This window comes from Camelus dromedarius, chromosome 21 (assembly GCF_036321535.1).
Source record: "Camelus dromedarius isolate mCamDro1 chromosome 21, mCamDro1.pat, whole genome shotgun sequence".
Classification (NCBI taxonomy): domain Eukaryota; kingdom Metazoa; phylum Chordata; class Mammalia; order Artiodactyla; family Camelidae; genus Camelus; species Camelus dromedarius.
In genome coordinates, this window is record NC_087456.1 from 11,706,345 (window position 1) to 11,722,211 (window position 15,867).

Genomic DNA, 15,867 nt, shown 5'->3' on the forward strand with positions numbered 1-15,867 from the left:
ATATTTTGAGAACACTAAAACTGCTAAAATTTGTCTCTGTCTCAAAGTTGTTTTGTTTGAATTCACACAAACCTTTTTTTTTTTTTTTTTTTTTTTTGAGGGTCAAGGTGGTGTAGTGGCTAAGAACACAAGAACCAGATTCCTTAGGTTCCCATACTATCCCACCTCTCCCATACTATGAATTTTGCAATTTGGGGTGAATTGTTCAAGACATGAGTTTTCCCAGTGATAAAATAGGGCTGGTGATTAAATAGAGTAAATATGGACAAAGCACTGAGCACAGTACTGGTGTATAATAAAACTTAATGTTAGTTACCATCTGAAAGTATTTAGTGTTTGTTTTATATGCACATTTATGTCCTGTTTTTCCCATTCATCTTCAAGGTCCTTGAGAAAAGGGATAGTGTCTCCTCCATTAGACTGGACCGGGTCCTAGGGTTTGTTTTCTCTGTTCTCCCAGACACCCTGCCCAGGAGTCTGTGACCAACAAGAGGAACTGGGAACATGTCCCTGAGTTCCAACTAACACGCATCTAAAATTCCTCTACCTTCCCGCTTAGACTTCTAACCTTGGAGTTATGCAACCCCCACTTCCCATACTAAAAGATACACTATCTATCCCAGCATCTGGTTCCATCATATTTAAAGCTTGGATATCATTCTTAAGACAAATTGGCTGTTTCATTCAGTTGATGGGGAAGAGGGGTGGAGAGAGGCAACTGAATTATAGTCAATGACAGTACCAGGGGTCCTGAGCATACCTGTATATATGCACACTAGACATTTGTGTTTCTCACCAGTGAAAGGAGATATACCTTTACAAAACATACTGATTTGTAGCATGCTGGGCAGGTAGCGGGTAGGGGTGGATAATGAGAGGAAGTGAGCGTAGGTAACCATAAGAGAAGGTGCCCATAGGCCCAATCTCCCCAAGGAGTGGTTAATCTGGCTCGCCAGCCAAAAGATTTGAATCTGGATTTCTGGTTCTTATTGAAAAATAAGAGATCAGACAAGGGCAGGCTGGCATGGAGCCTGGCTGAGCCTCTAGACCCCACACGTGGTCTTTAGTGCACCAGTGTCCCTTCACTTTCCTGTGACTACAACCTTCATCTCCCTCCTGTATGTTTCCTGCCTGGCTCATATGCACACCTGAATTGTGCTTTCTTCTGCCATTTTATTGGTGAGTAATTGAATCCCAGGCTGTTAAGTAACCTTCCCATGGTTGCCTAACTGAAAGTGAAGAAGCTAGAATTGGAATTCTGGTCCATTTCATTCTCAGCTCCATGCTCTTTATGCTCCATCAATCTTCACAGAAGAGATGTATGTAGAATACAAATATCAATCAGAGCATATACTCATGGAGAGAAGTAGTGCAAGAAAGAGCCCTACATGGGAGTTGGGAGATCTGGACTCAAGATGTAGCTACATCACTTCCTGAGTGTCTCACTTTGGGCATGTCCGTTCATGTCACTTCTCTGGACCTCAGATTGCTCATCTGCTAAATGGGAATGCCCAGGCCTACTTCACAAGGTTTTGAAGATGTTAAGAGATGCTTGGGGAGAACTTGGTACAATGGCCCGCCTTACAACTCCAAGGGATTCCTAGGCCAGCTGCAAGGAGGGCCGGCAAATTTGTACTGCTGTGAAGGAAGGTCTGGGTGGACAGATTTGAGCCAGACCTCAGACTTTGGCTGCTGGATCAAAATATGAAAGGACTGGCTGAATTTGGATATGCCTGATTGAAGGGTAAGATGTGTACAGTTCAAAACGCACTTGAGGGAAATCAGAGATGATTTTTATTTATAGGTACACAGGATTCTAGTGAAGGTAGTTTAGGTTTCTCACTGGCCGGGTAACAGTCTCTCAGCCTCCTGCCCAGCACCTTCTGGTGCGTCCGCCCTTCCCGCCGGCCGGAGCCCCTCACAGTGACCGCTCCCCTGGCCCCGCCTTAAGCCCCGCCCCTCCCGGGCCCCACGCCCGTCGTCCTCCCTCGGAGGGCGGCGCTCTGCGCTCGGGGCTCGGGGGCTGACAGCCGAGCCCCTGCCTCGCCGCCCGTCGCCCATTCGCCGGAGGAGCCGCGCGCCCGCTGACCGGCGCCAGCCCGGCACTCGCGCACCGAGCCACACGTGAGTCCCGGCCGGTCGTCGCCTGGGGCGGCCGCGCCGCGGGGATTGAGCCCCACGCTGTAGGGCTGGAGTGAGGGGACCGAGGAGCGCTTTTCGATTCGTCTCGTTGACTGTGAAATCGAAAGCGCCGCGGCGATAGAAGCCCCGCAGCCGCTGCCTCACGCCCCGGGCCGGGTTGCGGGGACCCGGGCCTGGCCTCCAGTCCCCGTCGCACGGGGCGAGTCCTCGACGGGCGCGGATGCTGGACGCGAGACGGTGGCCAGGCGGGCAGGAGCGGTGCGGCCTGGACTCAGTGTCGGGGATGTCTGAGGGGCAGGTGTCCCCTGATGTGGACGAGTGGGTGCGGTGGCGGGGGTGGCGGGGCAGCTGGGTTCCGGGGCTGCGAGCGGGTTTTCTTAGCAGAGGAGGGGTGTGGCGAGAGTGCGGACTGGGGTCTCGAGCTGGGGAGCGGCTCCAGGGCGCGGCTGTGGACTGCAAGGGCCAGGTTCAGGTTGGGGTGGGCAAATGGGGGAGGACTTTGAGGCGTGCCCTGCAAACCCCTGGCTCCCCGCTCTGCAACCCCCTGGCTCCCGCTCCATACCCTTCGGCAACCCCTCCCTCCGCTTTTGCAGGACTTTCCAACCAGAGCACTCCGGAATGAAACTTTAATATTGGAATGAATGAAAACCTCCAGGAACTGTTCGATTTCGCGCGCTCATTTAGAAGTACCACCCCTCCCCCCCCACACACACACCGAGGGGAGCTCAAAGGGGTCTTGGAGGACACCAAGACTCACAGAGGTTGAAATGAGTTGCCCAGGGACACCCAGAGAATTGGTGGAATATGCGTTCTCCACACCACATTGCCCCCCCCCCCCCCGCTACTGCTTGGCAGGGTGTTGGCAGTTCTGAGAATATTCAGTGAATCCCGGGGCCATACTCTTGCTACTAACCCCACTGGGCGTCTCCTCCGACTTTCTCGGCTGGTTCTGCCCCCTCCTGCAGAGTTTCCATATTTGGCTATTTCAGATTTACTTTCATCAGAACTCAGCTCGCTGTGGCACGCAGGGTTGCTCTGGGCTAGCGATGAAACGGGTGAAGTGCAGTGTGGCTCCCGGTCCAGGCTGCTCCCTGTGCACCCCACACTCCACAGCCCTGGGCTCTGACCCGTGTCTTATGAGAACAAGCCTCTAGTAACCGATTGAATTCAGTAAATATTTATTGGGCAGAGACACTGGATGAGGACTGGAGTAAGGCCAGTGGAATATGTTCCTTGTTTCAGAGATATTTGCATTTTAAAAGGGCACTGGAGGACATAAAATGTAAAGAAATTGGTTGACTTGCTTCTGAGAATAGAACAGTTCTGGGTGTGTGAGAGATAATTTTAGGCAGGAAAAGGCTGGATTAGGATCTCTCAAATCCAGAGTGCAGCTGCCTGCTCTGCCTTACACCCAGACAGCTGAAGACAGGGGTGTTAACACAATTGATGGACTGGATGAAAACCTTATCAACTGCTCACTCCCACCTCCAACTCTACTCTCATTTGAATGAGAGAGGCAGAAATTGCTGTAGGAAAGACAGATGTGAGATGGAAGCAGAAAATGTTTTTTTGTTTGTTTTTGTTATTGTTTTGAACTCAGTGCGATGGGTTGGCTCTCAGATACTGGAATCTCCCTCCCTGGGTCATGGACAGAGGTAGGAGAAAGTCTCCTGTCTGAGTCAGCCTATGAAAAGTCCTGCCAGAGGGGAGGTGTTGGAGGTGATGACTTTCTCAGGTCCTCTGGGCCAAGGTCTGTGGCAGGAGGTGGGGTAGGATAGACCGTGTTTCCACCTGTCAGCAAGCATCACCTGAGTCCCCACTGGCCATGGGTGGCAGGGTGGTGGAAAGAATATGGAAAGGTGATGGGGGGCCACCCACTGGAAGCACTAACTGTAGCGACTAGGATTTTTCAGTGGATATTGTGCAAAGTGAGGGAGCTGGATGCCTCTGAGTCAGTCCCACTAGGCTCGCCATGGGAAAGGCTTGTCCGCATTTAGACAAACAGATCTTCTGCGATTATCTCAGCTTTCCTGGAGAGGACCCCGAAGAAAAAATAATAATGCCTTGTTTTTAAAGCTCTTTCCTTTTCAAAGCATTTTCTCATCACTCTTGTCATTTTGTTCTCACTTTGTGCCCCGTGATACCCTTGTGAGTCAGGCCAAAGAAGGATTATTCGTCACATCTCCCAGATGGTGAGGATGAAGCCCTGAGCATGACACAACCCTTCAGCTTCCACTGCTGGGCCGGGCCTGGGTCTCCAAGGTCTCTGGCCCCTCTGCTTCAGGCCCCTCACCCTGGTTCCTCAGAGAGCTAAATGCGCCCACCTCTTCAATCTGAGGGTTGTCAAGGGGACGAAGACTAATGATGCCCATATGGTCAGTTCCCAGCAACGTGGAGCAAGTTCTCCTGGAGACTCTGTCCTGGCTGCTGCATGAACAGACACCCAGCCTGTGAATTTTACCCAGCTGGGCAGACCCAGGGCAAGACTTGTGTCTGTTCTTGTTTGTATCCTAGGATCTGGCACATGTAGACCTCAACAAATGTTTGCATTGAATTCATTTGAGCCCTGTCTCCCTTGGGCTCTGAGCAGCCAGGGACTGATGGCTGGGGATCAAGTACTGGGTGGGGCTCTGGAGAGAGAGCTTGAGCTGCCAGCAGACTTGCTTATACCCCCGAAGTCAGAATAGCATCGTCCAGTTTGCAAATCGCCCAGCTCATTTGATTAACTTCTCACTGCCTTCCTGAGAGCAGGGAGGGTGGAGGTGGGGGAAGGTGGGTGCTGTTACTTCCATTTTATCTGGTTGCAGGCTGGGCCTCAGAAGTGACTTAACGGACTTCACAGCACATAGGGACTGGCCAGGACCCCAGTCCAAGTCTTCTGATTCCAATCTATGTGCTCCTTTCATAGTATTCTGGCTAGAGGAAGCCAGGATTCAGGGCTTGAGGGGGAGGGAACCAGAAAAGCATTCATCAAAGTCTGCCTGACACCTCTGTCACCGAAGGGGGGTCTTTAATAAGAGCTGGTAGCCCAGGGGGAAGGCACGCAGCGGCAGACCCAGTCTCTGAACAACTCTTCCTGTCCAGGTGGCGGCTTTTTCTGAGGTTCCTCTGGGGCAGTTGTCACCCTAGCAAAGTGTAGTGGGGTAGGTCTCTGTATGTGTGTGTTGGGGTCAGAGGGGTCACCAGCTGCAGGGCAGAAGCTGTCACCAGGGCTGCTGTGGCCAGAATCAGGCCCCAGTGAGTTTGTTGCTTTGCCCAGAGCAAAGCTTTATTTGGAGAGTCAGACAGAGGTGTTCCCCTAGAGGCCCCTGGCAAGCCTTGTGCGGAAGTGGGCTGGAGGGCCAGGGAGAAAATAAAAGCGAAAATACTCACCTCACAGAAAAATTCAAAGTCCATTTGCAGTGACCGTGATGAGCACATTCTGAGGCAGGTGATGATGCAGGCTTAGACCGCGCTGCAGCGGCAGCAATGCGCATCCAAGTGTCCATGCACCTTATGTGGTCCCAGTGTTAACAGAGGAGCCCAGTGAGCGCCCCTGGGGGAGGGGGTGTTTGCGGGACCCATTTCACTTCCTTCCAGCAGATGCACCCGCCATCAGCCTCCCTCCTCACCAATTCGGAGCATCCCTGGAATTTCCCCTACAGATTTTTTTCTCTCAAGGAAAAGGTGCTCTCCTGACTTACAGGAGGGCACCTTCTCCACCTACACACCCACACTGGCCTCTTGCCTCTCCCTGTCACTGCCAGCTTCTGGTTTTCCCTTGCACTTGGCGCTGTCTTCCTCAGTCAGCGCAGTGCACCTGCTCTGCGGCTCAGATAGCCCTTTGCAGGCCTCCAGGGCCTGGTAATCCTCAGTCGCCAGCCACTCTGCAGCTGTTGCCCGTCTCCTTGGAGGGTGCCACACTGTCCCCACTGACATTCCCTTCCTTGACCTCAAGCTTCTTGTCCTCCTCCTGCCCTGCAAGTGCCAGAGTGGGGCCGAGGCAGTGTCTTTAGGCCGGCTTGCTGTTCCCTGCACTCCTCTCCCTGGAGCTGCCCTGTGCACCCAGGGTTACCCAATGCTCTTAAAGAAAGGCCAGTCAAGTCTCCATCTCTCACCCAGCTCTCTTCTTGGCCAGTTTGATTTGTGATACACAAGATCTTCACTGTGATGTTTCAGGATCCCCTTAGACACTCATCCCAAGCCGCCTCTCCCTCCACATTGTCCCTGACCCTTGCGGAGATCACTGCTGTCCCTCAGCCACCTCTGTCCTGACTCTCCCCAGCCAGTCCTGACCTACTGTCTATTCTCAGGGCAGCCGCATGAGTTCCTGTCTGCTGGACCTGTTTCCTGTACTGCCTGAACTGTCCACGCACTCGCTTTCCTGCCCTTCTGTTTTCTTTTCCACACTGTTGCAGAGGGGCCTCCTTAATGCATGGTCTAATCAAGACCTCCTCCTTCCACTAACGGCATAGTGGAAGCAGTGTTGACTTTAGAATCTGGCAGATTGTGCTCAAATCTGGGTTTATGACTTGCTGGCTGTTGTTGTATGATTTAGGCAAGTTGCCCATCTTCCTTGAGCTTCTGTATTCCCACCGGTAAACAGAGATAGTAATGTCACCCCCTTGGGGTTGCTGGAAGGATTAAATGAGCCAGTATATACACAGAGCCTAGTGTCTGGCAGGTGTTCAATAAAGCTGGTTTTCTTCTTCCATGTTTGACAGCATAGGGAGTTGTGGGGTCTCTGGGGAGGTAGAAAATGTGTGTCTAGCCTAAAGGCATTCGAATTTAAGTAAAAAACAGACAAGCACAAGAACTGCCACATAGCAGTGTGGACCATCATTTAAACAAGTCTATTGCTGCTGCTTTGCAATCTCTAGACCAGGCTGACCTCAGGGGCAGGGTCGGTGAACTGGGATGGGGCGGGACACAGTGCAGATATGCTGGGCTGGGCTCTCTGCAGGCAAAGGACAGGGAGGGGGGCTGGCAGCATCGGATAAAGGAGGCCCAGCCCCAGAGGGAGGATTTCAGGGGCAGGTTTCCAGTCTTTTAGAAGGATTTGTGGGCAAAGCAGTGCAGCCTTGGAGGAATAACAGTGCTGGGCAGGGAGGCAGGTGAGGGACCCAGCAGGGGAGGGGAATACAGGCATTGGCTTGGTTACCAGGAGCAGGGTGGTTACTTCAGTGGGGACCAACTATGAAGTCAGCAGAATGAGGAATGACTCGGAACAGCCAGGCTGTGTCCTGAGCCTCCGTTAAAGGGATCCTTGATGCTGGAGGATGGAGGCAGGTAGATGAGGTTAAGCTGAGCAGGTCATGAAAGTCCCTCTTCTGCCTTCAGGATATTGGGACTCTGAGGAAGAGGCTGGGCTGAGACCTCTGATACACCCTAGGAAAACCACGCTTCCCTGGGTTAAAGGCAAAATAATGTAATATAAAGTGAAGGCTTCAGTGCTGAGGAGATGCAGAATAAAAGAAGTGATTAAGCTGCTGGGACGGACTATCCCAGGAAGCCCTTGTAAAAAGTGAGGAAAGGCAGACCAGAGGGAAGGAATGCTGGACCATGGGCAAAGGCATTTCTAAGGGATAAAGGAAGGAATGAAAGGAAGTTCCTCTTACTGAATGGGAAGTAGATTATTCTAGCTCAGATTGATGTGGAGGTGGTTTTTATTAAAAAAAAAAAAACCTAATAATTTGGGATATTGTTTCAGCTTCTCAACAGCACTCCCACAGACCTACCTCAAAAAGTTCGGTGTCATGAATTTATTTTGGATGTCCAGACGCTAAGTTCCTTCAATCCTTCTGTGATACTAACAACTCTGTACATATGACTTTAGTGGTTCCCGGCCACTGGGTCTTTCTAGCAAGTGTGACTTCTCCAGCCCCCACCTCTTCCTCCTCACAAGTGTAATGCTGTGTTTTCTCAGTGCCAGCTCTGTTTAGGCCATGTCAAACACCTGACTTATCTATTCCTAATTTTCTTCACATCTTTTCTTGTGCCTAAGATGCCTCTTGTTTTAATCTACTAATCCATGCCCCTCTCACTCTTTTCAAAGAAAACTCAAAATCCATTTCTTGTCGGGAAGGCTGCTGGTCCCTACAAGCGTGCTCAGGTTCAGTGACCTGCTAGGAGAACTCATAGAATTCAGCATGCAGTCAATACAGCTAAGATTTATCACAGTGAACGGATGCAAAGCAAACTCAGCAAAGGGAAAAGGCAAAGTGGGACAAAGTCCAGAGGAGACCGGGCACAAGCTTCCAGCGGTCCTCCCCTCTGCTAAGGTGCTCTGTCTCCAGAGCTCCCTGTCAGTGAAGGGCCACTTTTTATCTTGCTGTCATCACCAGACAACTGGTGTCATTCCTGGCAACACCTTCTCTCCTCCCCTACAACCAACCCCCGATTCCAGCCACCATCCCCTCTCCCCTGGGCCTCTGCAACAGTCTCCTGTAACGGGTCTTCCCTTCTGTAGCTGCTCCTCCCTCATCTGTCCTCCTATAACTGATCCACCTCATCTCTGCTCCTATGACTGGTCCTCCCTCACCCTCTCACTCCTGCAGAGCATCCTTCACACAGCAGCCTGACTGGCCTTTGAAAAAGCCAAAGTGTTATCACTTACACAGTCTTTCCACAGCCTCCCATTACTCTCACAGTTCCAAACCCATAAACACTACCATGGTCCTGCAATCTTCTCCAGGTTATCTCCCGCCACCCTTCATTCTGCAGCCTCTCTGGGTTTTGTTTTGTTTTTTTTTTGCCATTCCTCATATGAATGGAGGAAACTTCTTTCCTTCTAGCCTTCGCCCGAAGGCTGGTCTCCCTTTGCTCTCCGGTTGTCAAAGTTGGCTTTGAAACGCTAGGTCGGCAGTAACACAGGTGTGTCCAGACACAGTGGAGAGAGACACTGGAGAGCTGTTAGTTCGTATGTGATCTTTGATGTCAGGACAGTGTGGTTTGAGGAAAGCTAAAGGGACAGAGTGTTTTAAAGTGTGTGTTTGGGATAGGGGTAGGAGTTGGGGGTCCCTAATGTCAGATGTTGCTGTGAAGCCAGGTAAGATGAAGACTGGAAATTGACCATTGGCTTAGGTGACCCAGAATTCCCCAGGCCCTGGGTAAGAGCAGTTTGGGTGGCTTGGTGGGGGTGTGAGCCAGGCCTGAGGGGGCTGAGGGTTGGATTGAAGAGAGGCCAGTGGAGACAGTCAGTCCACTCTGTGAGGGTGAGGGTGGGCGCAGAAGTTTAGCTGAGAGAGGAGGGATGGCTTGCATCTCAGAGAAATATGACAGTGAGAATTGTTTGGGCTGCTTTCATCTTGGGAGAGACTTGTGATTGCGTGAGTGCGGATGGAAGGAGCCTGCTGAGAGGGAGAGACACCCCAGGAGGTGGGAGTCCAGGGCAGGTGGGCGAGCCTGGTCTGGTTCAGAGGCCACCTCTGCGATGCCTTGGGGGGAGAGGGCAGAGCAGGGCCCAGACAGGACGCCGTGCAGTCCTGGTGGCAGGAAGTGGAGGTAGCCCTGGTCTGAACACTTCCGTTTTGATCTGTGCGGTAGGAAGTGAAGTTTCCTGGGGAACCTGGGGGCATGGTCAAGGTTTGTGGAGGAGAGAAAGGTTTGAAACAGACACGAAAACAAGAGTGAATTGAAAGGGAAGCCTGGCCCAGAACTCTAGTGCCCGTTCACGTGACCAAGTCTCCGGAAAGGGGACTCTGGCAAGTGTGATTTTATGTCTCTGGTACCTCCCGAGGCACCTCAACCAGGGGCCCACACTTGTTGATTGAATTGAATCGTTGGCCCGTCTACCTTTAAAAATCCTTCTCAGCATTTTCTCTCCTTGCCAGGTGCCTGGCTGCCCATTCAGGGGCTGGACACCTCACTCAGGGGCCCATCCATGTCGGGAGGATAAGGAGCACTGTTCAGTCTCCACCCTTCCAGCCCCATATGGCTGGGCCCTCCCCCTCCTTACACGGACTATCCCCCACCCCCGCCTCCCGCCCCAAGTCAGCCAGCGTTAGCCAGCTTTGCCTTCCCTAGCTGGGATGGGCAGAATTTCCAGACTCAGAATTGGTGGAGATGAAGTGTCAGGCACTGGGAAGCACTCAGAGGGAGAGGGGCTGTCCTACTTTCTGCAGAAACTACAAGGCTACTGTTCAGTCTTTCCGTCTGTTTACTGAGTGCCTCTCCCATGCCCAGTTCTAAGTGTCTCAGTATTGGTATCTCAGTAAACCAAAGAAGCACTCCTGCCCTCTTGTATTCTGGCAGGGAGACAGACAGTAAAGAAGTGAGCATAGACCGTCCCATGTGATAACCAGTGCTCTGGAGAAAAATGCAGCGGGCGATGGGGTCACCAGGGATGTCGTGATTCCACGTGGGTCAGCGGAGGCCTCACCTGTGAGGTAACATTTGAGCACATTCCTGGGTGAGGAACCAGCTTCAGGAGTCAGGGGGAGAGCATTCCAGGCAGGGGGCCAGCAAGCAGAAGGCTCTTCTACCCGTCAAGGAAAAGCAAGGCTGGTGTGGCTGGAGTGTGTGAACAGGAGGACAGCACTGGGAAGTGGGGTCAGAGAATGGAGGCCAGCTCACAGGACTCTAAGGACACTGGCTTTTACCCTGAGTGAGGTGGGGTCATTGGGACAGAGGAGTGACATATCTGACTTCTGTTTTTAAAAGGCTCAGTCTGACTGCTGGGTTGTGAACAGGTTGTAAAAGGTCAGAGCAGAGGGGGAGACCCACTCGGAGACAAGGGCTGCAACCACTGGGGAGATGGTGGTGGCTTAGACTGGGGTGGTTATGCTGAAAGTATGACAAGAAGTTAGATATGTTTGGAGGAAGAGCCAATAGGATTTGGTGTTGTGGGATAGAGAGTAAGAGGAGCCAAGGATGAGTTTTTGGTTCAAGGAACAGGATGATTCTGGCAGGGAGACAGATGATTGGTGGTACCGTTTTATTGAGGTAGTGGAAGGCAGTAGGAGGAGCAGGTTGGACGGGGCTGGATGTGTTATGTTTGAGATGCTTAGTGAACAAACACGGTGCTATGGACTAGGCAGTCAGGATGACTCCCGTTCAGGGTGGAGGTCCAGGCTGCAGATAGACACCGGGACATTGTCAGCCTTAGATGGCATCTAAGGCAGGAGCCAAGATGGGCTCACCAAGAGCACCAGTGTAGGCAGAAGAGGGAAGGGATCCAGCACCAGCCTGGGTGCCTGAGGGGTGGGGCAGTGAGGAGGGGCCAGGGAGGAGAAGGGGACCCGGAAGCTGGCATGGTGGTCCAGCTCGGCACATCTCACACTGTGACAGTCTGTACAGTTGAGCCTGGGAACTTGTTAAAAAAGCAGACTTCTAGCTACTACTGAGAGATCCTGATTCTGAAATATATTAATTAGGGTACCCTAAACTATTGTAACAGCTAGGCTCCTAAAACAGGTCTGCTTCTCTGGGGTAAGTTGTCCAAGCCAGCATTTTCATCATGCTCCAGGGCACATTCTTAGCAGAGCATCCAGGGACTCAACCCCTGGGGAAACTGTCACTGTGCTTTGTGCCCGGGCATACTCCCCAGTGGAAACAGGAGCTTGAGGTCCTGTCCCACTGTACCCTCTCCTACAACAGAATGCGGTTCAGAACCTCTGCATGCAGCAAGCACTGAATAAATGCTGGCCAGGAGTGAAGAATGGGCCAGCATGGATATTAAGTGCTTATTTTTGTGCCAGACACTGTGTGCTAGTAATTATGTGGCTCATCATGTTTACTCTTAACTCTGAGCTTCAGAGACAGATGCTATAATCATTGTCCCATTGTCTAGATGAGGAAAAGGTGACACAGGGAAGTGAATGGCAGAAGAGACTGAGCCCCAGTGGCCTGGTTCCAGAGCTGGTCTCTAACCATTGGACTGTACTGCCCCTCATCAAGACCTTTTTTTCCAGCCAAGACACAGAGCCAAGGGCACTGGATTTGGAGCCAGAAAGCCTAGATTCAAATTCCTGCCCCAACATGTGTTAGCTGTGTCATTTGGGGCCTAGGGACTTGACAACGTGGGGCCTCACGTACTTCATTGGAAACATGACCATGATAGTCCCGTGGGGTTAATGTGAGGACTGAGTGTGATGTTACATGTGAAAGTACAAGTTGCAAATTTCTAGTATACGCAAGGAAGGTATGATTATCAACTTGAAAAAATCAGACTGTGGAACCCCCAAGGGTACCCAGAAGAGCTGCCTGAGGGATGTGGATTGTAGGAAACCCAACAGGCCTTGCTTAACCAGAATGGTTTCTTTATACAGTCATTTATTTGCTGATGTTTCTTCATGAGATTTGGTTTACTAAGATTCACTGTGTTTAAAAAACTGGGAAACATTTGGCTGGCTGATCCCTTAAGTCCTTGCACAGCTGACTGGCTCAGTTGTTGGGCAGAAGCCATGCAGATTCTGTCTTCTTCCTCTGGGTCCCCCTCCCGGGCTCCCCACCCGCTTGCCCTCCCCTGTCATCCTCATCAGGCACATAGGACCCAACAGCCCGGTGTCAAGCGTTGAACTGAGGGGCTACAAGGCTACAGCGTTCTGGGAGCTGGACTCGAGCCCACGTGTGGGCTGGGGGTCTGCAGTGGAGGGGGGGCCTGGGAAGCTTCTCCCCCGAGGGCTGGGATTGGAGGGCTGCCTTTGGTCCCACCTGCTTCCTCCCCTGGCCTCGGCCCAAGCTGGCCTCGCCACTGGCCAGGAGGGGAATGCCTATCTCCCTCTCTTGGGACGTCAACTCATGCCCCAGCCACAGACTCTCCCAGCTTGGGGGACGGTTGGCAGTTGACAGTACGTCACACGTCTGTGGGCAGCTTTGGAGATGGGAACCTAACCCAGCGGCAGCTGTGTGTGAACTTTGTGGGCAGATGAGGCACAGCCAGAATGATGTTGGCCTTTGGGAGCTAGAAGTCATCAAAAGGTCAAGCCACAGTTTCTGGCTCCTCCTTGGCACGTCTGTTCTGTAGCCTGTCTAGGGCGGACTCCACTCTCTCCCCTTTCCTTGGAGCACCCTTAGGCCATGGAGGGTGGGGCTGAGCCCCAGTCCTCACTTAAACATGCTTCTGAGTTCCAAGCTAGATCTGAACTGTGGTCCGCTGGCTGTTGCTTGAGAGGATGCTGAAGTCTCCATCACTTTCTGAGAGCCTGTTCTTTGTCTGCCTGTCTGTGGAGAAAAAGGATGGTCAGGAAGAGGGGAAGGGGGAGAGACTGAATCTGAGATGGTAGCCCCGTGATAGGATGAAGTGGGGATCCCCGCCCACACTCGGAAATACGGTCTGGCTGGGGGTGAGGGAGACTTTCACGGGAGGAGAGGTGGGAATTTTGGCAAGAATCAAGGGTAGAGGGCTGACCCAGCTTCAGGGGGCCTTGCCAGGAGCCTCCTAGAGGTGTGGTTAGGGGTTACAGGAGAACCAAAAAGTACAGTGTCCCTGGGGCTGAGGGATCTTGGAGTTTCCAAAAGGAAGTGTCAAATGCCACATAAAGTGCAAGGGAGCAGTGATTTAGGAGAGAGTAATTATATGATTATAGCTTAGATCATCACATGAATAGAATATGCTTTTCCAAACTATGTAGGGGCTCACTTCACACCCCAACAGTCAGATGATTTGGGCCCCCAGCTTGTTCAAGGGCAGAGTGCAGATGGACTCGGGGGAGGAGGGAAGGCTGCAGCGAGCTGCCAGTGGGATCTGACGAGGGACCCAGGTCTGAAGGCCCTACTCTGAAGTCAGGAGTGGAAGTCGAGGGAGGGGAGAGAGAGGCTGGTGTTACTGGGCTGAGGTTGGGGACTGCAGGGTGGGTGATGGCGTGGGAGGGGGTGGGGTAGAGGTGTGAGGTCCAGACCCACCGCACTGCATTTCTGTTTCCCCATCAGTGTCTGCATGGAGCAACTTCTCAGCAAAGGAATGATTTACAGAAGTGACAGACTGACTGACAGAATGTCTTGTGGGAGATTGTCCAATGTAACCATGAATTCAAAATAATACATTGGGTGAAATGGGAAGGAAAATGTGTTTGGAGAATAAAATAGAGAAATGAGAAAAACGGCAACAGAAAGGCAGCTCAAGGTACAGAAAGAGCAGTTAGCTCAGTTAAGGGCCCCAGGAGAGGGGGCGCAGTGCCTTGTGTGGGGGAGGGGAGGTATCTGGAAAACCATGGAAATAGATACAGTCTGGTGCGTGCACCGGGAAGAGAGACAGCAATGTGCTGTGCCTGCCTGCACCGTTACTAAGACCTTAATAGGAGTAGTGTCTGTAGGGGAGGGGACCGTGGGAGACATGGAGGGTGGGTGGTGGGGCTCACAGGACTCAACTCTGTCTTCAGACCGACTACTCATCACTTTCACTTCTGGGTCTGGGCAACGGCACAGGGGTAGGAATACGAGGTTATAGGAAAAGTGAAGTCCATGCCCAGCGAACAAGTGAGTGAGAAAACATATGGAAGCGTGAAAAGAACATAGGAGGGAACTGGGAGCATTTGGACCAGTCTCAGGGGCCGAGGTAGCTGCCTTCTCACTTGAAGGGCTGTCTTTGGAAAAGGGATCAGGCCTTCTCCCTGTGGTCCCACTCCTGACCTCCCTCCCTTGGACCTCACTTTTCCCATCTCAGTGAACAGCACCACCTCTTCCCCGGTGTCGGGCCCCAAATCCTGGAGTCAGCCTCAGTTCCTTCCTGCTGTCAAGCCTCATATTTAGTCACCAAGTCCTCTTGATCCTATTGTGAAAATATATCCTAAATCGCCCCAGTCTGCTCCATTTCCTCGCCCACCACCACCATAAGCCAGGCCGGCACTGTCTCTCCCCAGCTGCTGCAGCATCTCTGCCTCTTCGCTGCTCCCCCCGCTGCCCCCAGGCCCCACAGTCCACTCTGCACTCAGCATCCAGGGTGGGCTTTAGATGCCAAGGTAGACACTGCCCTTGGCTCCTTAAAACACTCATGCTGCTTCCCATTGTTCTGCTCTTAGAATAAACCCTAACTCCTCCCTGGGGGCCCCCAGGCCTGTGTGATCTGGCTTCTGCCCCACCTCCTTCTGCTCTTCCTTTTGTCCCCGACACTTGGGCAGCACTGGCCTCCTTTCTGTTCCTCAGACATGGCAAGTCCTTTCCCAGAACTGACCACTGCCCATGCTGTCCCTCCTGCTGGGATGTCCTTCCTGCCATTCCCCGCACTTGCTCCTTCTCATCCTCCAGAAGGCTGCCCAAGGCCTGCCTCCTCCATGAGGCCTTCCAGGCTACAGTGGCTGCCTTGGTTTCTTGGTCTCAACATCCTCCTTATTTTCTTCAAAGAGCTGATCGCAATCTGTAATTACCCCCTTTGTTACTCCCTTGTCTCCTCCTTTAGGTTGTAAGCCACACACGAGCAGGCTTGGACCATCTCTGTTTGGTCCCTCTCTGGCCCCAGAGCCAGATACAGTGCCTGGCATGTTAGGCAACAGGTTATTTTCAGAGTGGAGGGGCTCTGGGGCAAATGTTTAATAATAATAATGATAATAATAATAATAATAATAATAATAATAATAATAATAATAATAATAACAATAACAACCACCATCACCACCACCCTGGTACCTCCACTGTGTATCACCATCATAAGTGCTTCAGGCATGTGGGGGAGGGGCCAGCACACTTTTCCTGTAAAGAACCAGATAATGAATAGTTTGGGCTTTGTGGACCATGTGGTCTGTGGCACAATCATTCAGCTGCCCTGACAGTGCAGAACTGACCACAGATGATATGTAAATGAGTGGGCAT

At 52.1% G+C, this 15,867-nt stretch overlaps 1 protein-coding gene across 2 annotated transcripts in view; it reads left to right on the top strand.

The window, feature by feature from the left end:
• The first annotated feature begins 2,019 nt into the window (after positions 1 to 2,019).
• TRAF5 (TNF receptor associated factor 5) overlaps positions 2,020 to 15,867 on the top strand; it is a 39,215-nt gene continuing 25,367 nt past the window's right edge. For both annotated transcript variants that reach the window (XM_031438619.2, XM_031438621.2), the window contains exon 1: positions 2,020 to 2,124. The gene's annotated coding sequence lies outside the window, so the exon portion shown is untranslated. The remainder of the gene's footprint in view (positions 2,125 to 15,867) is intronic.